General features: G+C 36.6%; 1 pseudogene; it reads left to right on the top strand.

Annotated features, from left to right (window-relative positions):
* Positions 1-431: 431 nt before the first annotated feature.
* On the top strand, positions 432-542 carry LOC121038380 (uncharacterized; annotated as a pseudogene).
* The last annotated feature ends 5,766 nt before the right edge of the window (positions 543-6,308 follow it).

Below are 6,308 nucleotides of genomic sequence, written 5' to 3'. Positions count from 1 at the left end.
CCTGGTAGCTGCCACAGCTCTGAATGGATTACTTTATTTTTGTTAGCCAGTTTTTCACTTTCATCTCCATACTGCAGTACTTGGTAATGTAACTGTCTCACTTTTAGATTCTGTTTTCTTAGTATATGGATCATGGCGGGACACTGAGGATCTGTCTGTGCCACTTCTTCCCATTATTTTTAAATCTTTGAGGTGGAGAGGCTTCCTGATTGGCAGATATTTTCTTCTGAACAAAGTAGTGTAAACAACATTGGTGTCCACTTTTACAGTCCTGGGATGCCCTTTCTGCTCCCAGTGTTTACAATGCTGACATGCATCACCTACTATTTTGCAAATACTATTGAGCTTATGAAATCTTGCTCTGTGTTCTTGCTCTGTTTACTAATATAACCCACATAAATATTCTGAACTTTTAGAGCAAATTCTCCTTGATGCACAACTGGCTGAAGACTAGAAGGATACCCAGGGTGCAACAGCTGCAAATAGTAACCTCTTTGGTAGTGTATGCAGCCTGTTGATTGTATGGGACCTTGGAGACAGGCCTTTCCAGTGGACATTGATGTCTGACTTCATGCTATCTAGGCTCCAGACAGGTATGCGGGATATTTTGGAAAGCTCTAGGATGGTGGCCAGGGTCCACATCGACCAAGTCATCATGTCCATCCATACTAACCTGCAGAACAAGGCACATGTGACTGAGACCCTATGCAAGGCCAACTTCAAGTTCCCTAGCCACCAGAAGATCCACATTTCTAAGGAGTGAAGCTTTATTAAGTTTAATGTGGAAGAATTTGAAGGTATGGTGCTGAAAAGTGGCTCATCCCAGATGGGTGGGGGTCAAATACATCCCTAATCGTGGCCCCTTGGGACAAATGTTGGACGCTGCACTCATGAGAACTCAGCAGTGCCCCCTCCTTATTCATATCCACCAATAAATTCTACTTCCTGTCAAAAAGAAAAAGAAAAAAAGACTAGAAGAGCAAAATCGTTTTCTTCCTGTCAACTAAAAGATAAATGTTTACTGGGGTGCCTGGTTGGTTCAGTTGGTTGGGCGGCTGACTTCAGCTCAGGTCATGATCTCTCAGTCTGTAGGTTTGAGCCCTGCATCAGGCTCTGTGCTGGCAGCTCAGAGCCTGGAGCCTGCTTCCAATTCTGTGTCTCCCCTGCTCGCTCTCTCTCTCTCTCTCTCTCTCTCTCTCTCTCAAATAATAAACATTAAAGAATTTTTTAAAAAAAGATAAATGTTTACCAAACTATAAGTGATTATGGTCACTAAATAAACTAATACACTTAAAAACCGGTATCACATAAGTTTTATCATCATGATTTTCATCACATTTTCACACCACACAAATTATTAGTTTCTTGTTAGCTTTTTATTTACTTTTAAAACTAACTTACTTTTAAAAATTACATCCCTTTATTAGCCACAATTTAAATAACATAAGTCACTAGTTTGATGTTCTGGTTATGTTTATTTAAAATTTTTCCTAATCCATATTAGTCATGCTAGTATTATAATGAAAAAGTTCTTGACCATGTACCAGCTACAATCATTCTGTGTGATACCAGTAGTATGTGCACCACACGTTGAAAAAGACAGATAAGTTATTGGATGGTCCACTGACTGGTGAAAGATTCCCAAAAGTATTATTTTGACTTTTCCATTTTTTTCCATTTTACAAAGCATTTTTTTCTCAGAGATTCTAAAAGAACATATTATTTGATTTGGTAGTGTTCATGGCTAACATGACTTAGCTGGAAAATATTTGCTGATGAGTCTGAATTTCATTTTTGCTGAATAAATTATTTTTGTTAAAAATGGCATACATATAATTATGTAAATGTGTATTTTTATAAATAAAACAGTTTGCAGTAGACGAAGATAGTATGCTGCATATTTTAAGGTTAGATAATTTTTGGGTACCTCTTGTCATATTGAAGGATTTGCTTATTTGTTTGTTTATTTAGAGTACTTTTATTTTTCATTCTAGGGAATAGGTGTCCTGGCATTGCACAAGGAATTGAATGATGTGGGGATCATTAGTGGTGAGAAATTATCTTTCGACAGCAACACTTTTGACTTGGAAAAGTCCCTCTTGGTGATAAATCCAAAAATTTTCAACACTCTTTTGACATGAGGTTTTAGTTGCCGAAGGGTCTGTATCTGAGGGTAAGATGTATAAGTTTTTGTCTTAATTGGGGCAACGTATTATAATCAAGAAGCCTTTATGTGATGGCTCGTTATTTGGACAAGCTGTCTTCTTAAGCTTTGGTAGTTTAGTGATAAGCATTTTTATCTTACTAAAACTTCAAAGAAATGGTATTATCAACCATGTTTCCAAGGAAGAGGGTTGCTAAGCAACTTGATTTTTCAGGAAGGTATAAATGACATTCAGTTTCAGTAAATGTTTGACCCTATTTGCCTTCCCTTTTTATCTACAAGAGCAGTTAGAGGACTGTTAATGTATAATAGAAGTTTGCAGTGTATACTAGTTGAATTATACTTTGTTATAACAAACTTGGATCTCTTATTCTTATATTTGAACATGTATGGTTGAAATTCAGACCCCACATATCAGATGATAAACATTAACTTTTTTAGAAGTCTTTATTTTTTAAATTTTTTTTCTTAAAAAAATTTTTTAATGTTTATTTTTGAGAGAGAGTGAGAGACAGACAGAGTGTGAGCAGGGGAGGGGGAGAGAGAGAGGGAGACACAGAATCTGAAGCAGGCTCCAGGCTCTGAGCAGCCAGCATAGAGCTCACGTGGGGCTCAAACCCACAGACTGATCTGAGCTGAAGTCGACGCTTAACCAACTGAACCACCCAGGCACCCTGAGAATTAGAATTCTTAATACCACTCTTCAAGGAGCTTTGGAGGCAATTCTTTTTGTTTCTTTTAATGTCATCCCATATTTTTGATACATGTGCTCTTTCTGTAAACTGCTTTGATAGGGCAGTATGGTAGAATACAAGTCACCATATAAAATTTAAATTCTCTCAAATCTGTGTGAATTCTATTTCTATATATGTTTAAATGTACTTGGCATTTCTTGTTTCTACTTATAGGGCACAAGCTTGTGAAGACAAGGTCTTTACATTACTTATCCTATTTTGTAACATGCAGGTTTTAGATGGACAAAGAATATGTTTATCATAATGAGGGGATTAATAATCCTTGAAACATATTTTTTAACTAAGTTTGTTGTTTTCTGGAAGTATTGTTTTGTTTGTTTGCTTATTTTACCTAGAAAATACAGAAGATAGATGTTTGTGTGTTGCAAAGTTTGGAAAGGAAAAATAAGAAGCCAAATTTTATTCTTACTAACTCAGAACGGATTAAGTAAGGGAGAAATAAAGCTGATGAAGGCAGCCTTTCAATGGAAGTTTGTTACTTTCCAGGAGACCTGAGAGTTGGAAGTTATAACCAATCATGACCACTAAATAGGCTCATGCATTTAAAAATCAGTATGCCATCACCAGTGACCAGAATAAAATTTGCTTGAGGGATGGGACTCCTGGTCTTGAGGTTATGTGTTTGACCCCACACTGGGTGTAGAGATTACTTAAAAATAAAAAATCTTTGGGGCGCCTGGATGGCTCAGTCAGTTAAGCCTCTAACTTGGACTCAGGTCATAATCTCACAGTTAGTGAGTTCGAGCCCCATGTTGGGCTCTGTGCTGACAGCTCAGAGCCTGGAGCCTGCTTTGGATTCTGTGTCCCCGTCTTTCTCTGCCTTTTCCCAGCTTGTGTTCTGTCTCTCTCTCAATAATAAATAAACATTAAATTAAAAAAAAATTTTTTAAATAAAAAAAAATCTTTAAAAAATTTAAAACTTGGTTTGATTTTCTTAAATATTTAACTACCATATTATGACACAATTCTGCACATTTGGGTTTTTTTTTCTCCTTTTTTTTTTTTTAAAGATTTTATTTTTTAGGTAATCTCTATACCCGACAGGGGGCTCAAACTCATAACCCTGAGATCAAGAGTTGTATGTTCTATCGACTGAGCCAACCAGTCACCTCTCTTAATGATTATTTGTATTTTGATTTTTTAACTTCATGTTTCTTAAAGTTTCATTAGCAGAAATTTCGAAAAAATAAGAAGACTTTTGTATTATCAGCCTTTGATTTTTAGCTGTTTTTAGGGAAAAGGATAATTTCATTATTTTTTATGGTGTTATTTTTTCACAAAGTGTATTTCACCAGGTGTGTGAGAATTACCTGAAACCAAAACCTGCAGATCTCCAAGTCGAATTCTCGTATCAATACTGATTTCATCTCTGAGGTTTGGATCCAACAGTCTGCATTTTTAACAAATACCATAGATGATTTTTCTCAGTAAAGTTTGGGAACAAGTGGTACAAGTGAATTTTAGCTTCTCTAACAGATGTAACATTTTGAAGACTAATTGAAATGGCTAATTTGTGAATATTTTCTAGTTGAACCCCAGCTAATTTAAACAAAGGAAAAATTTACTGTGAAAAATACAAAAGCACTGCAAAATAAATTTCAAGTTGTTGCAGGATTTTTTTTTTCACCTCAATACCCGGGGTTCGTTGTCTCTCCTCTTTGAAGAATGAAGAGGTGGACACAAAATAAGCAACATGCAAAAGTTTATTAGAGTATAAGATCAGAAAGTAAGAGTAGTAGGAAGTCTCTTTTTACAGAGAGGGGACATTCAAAGTGAATGACCAAAGACTATAGGCAAGGGTCTTGTTTTATAAGGTTCTGGTCAACCTCCTTCCCTTCCCACTTGTTCCTTCTCAGGTTCCTTCTCCCTTATTGGCTGGACAATTCTAGGTGCTGGGTTGTCCATTACTGATTGACTTGTTTCCATTCTATGAGGGGTGGTCTATGGCCATATCGTTCCTTGTGGGTCATATGTTTCATGGTCTACTACTTATTTTCAGTTAGGTCTTTTGTCAAATTCCTGAGGGAAGCCTGAAGGGGAGTAAGTGTGGTCTGTTACTTTCTTAAGAGGAACCTTAAGCGTGAGGGGGTTTGCTGTGGTCCGACACTCCCAGCATTGTTCCAAAATATGTGTTTTTCCCCACCCAGCGACCTCAGGTCCTAATTATTTCCCTCTCTGCCTGTTTTATCCTATTTTTTCCTATCATAAAGTGACTTATTAGCATCATTAACAGTATAATAATTGCTTTTTAAAAAACCTTTAAAAACTGAAATAAAAAACACACAATTTTCAAAATTACCAAAATAGCTTTTATGAAGTGATACTCCATGCTATGGAATGAATTGTGTCTTCCCCAAATTCGTATGTTAAAGCCTGAATCCCCAGTATGATGGTATTTGAGGAGGGAGACTTTGGAAGGTTTAGGTTTAGATGAGGTCATGATAGTAGGGCCCTCAGGATGGAATTAGGGTTCTTGTAAGAGACATTAGAGATCTTTCTAGCTCTTTCTGTCTCTGCCTTGTAAGGACATGGAGAGAAAGTCTGTAATCCAGTAAGAGAGCTCTCACTAGAACCTGACCATGTTGTCACCTTGATCTTGAACTTCCCAGGCTTCAGAACTGTGAGAATTACTACACTATGTTATGGCACCCTTAGCTGATTAAAGCACAACATAAATGTAAGGGTTTTTTTAATTACAATAATTTTGTTTGTTATCAATTCCCATCCCAGCATCTATGGCAGAATGTTCCCTCTTCAAATTAAAAGTAACACCTTCTTAGTAACCACTATAGTGTTTAATTCTATTAATAAAATCAATTTGCAAAATTTGTCTTTGATTTTGCTAATGCCAAATCCACAGGAAAAGCTGTTTTCAGATAAATTGTTCAACTTTTTTTAGTTGCAGTTTTCATGTTTTACTTCAGATTTTTAATTTCACATTTTGCTTATAGATTTCTTGGATTTTTGGCTTAAAATGAAGACTATCTGGTTATTAATAAAGCTCTGTACCTATGGGGGTGCCTGGGTGGCTCAGTCGGTTAAGCGTCAGACTTCAGCTCAGGTCACGATCTCACAGTCCGTGAGTTTGAGCCCCGAGTTGGGCCCTGTGCTGACAGCTCAGAGCCTGGAGTCTGCTTCTGATTCTGTGTCTCCCTCTCTCTCTGCCCCTCCCCCGCTCATGCTCTGTCTCTCTCACTCTCAAAAATGAATAAATGTTAAAAAAATAAAGCTCTGTACCTATGAAAAGGAAACAAATTTTTTATTATAAATGGTCTGTATAGTTTTACTTGTTAATGTTGCTGTCTGAATATTTCACTTCATTTTAGTGAGCCGCTTTTGCTAGCTTATTGTTATTTTGAATTAAGTAAAATCTTGCATGAAGCTTTCTT

This window comes from Herpailurus yagouaroundi, unplaced genomic scaffold (genome assembly GCF_014898765.1).
Source record: "Herpailurus yagouaroundi ecotype Mexico unplaced genomic scaffold, PumYag 165, whole genome shotgun sequence".
Classification (NCBI taxonomy): Eukaryota; Metazoa; Chordata; class Mammalia; order Carnivora; family Felidae; genus Herpailurus; species Herpailurus yagouaroundi.
This window is presented reverse-complemented; position numbering and strand designations above follow the sequence as displayed.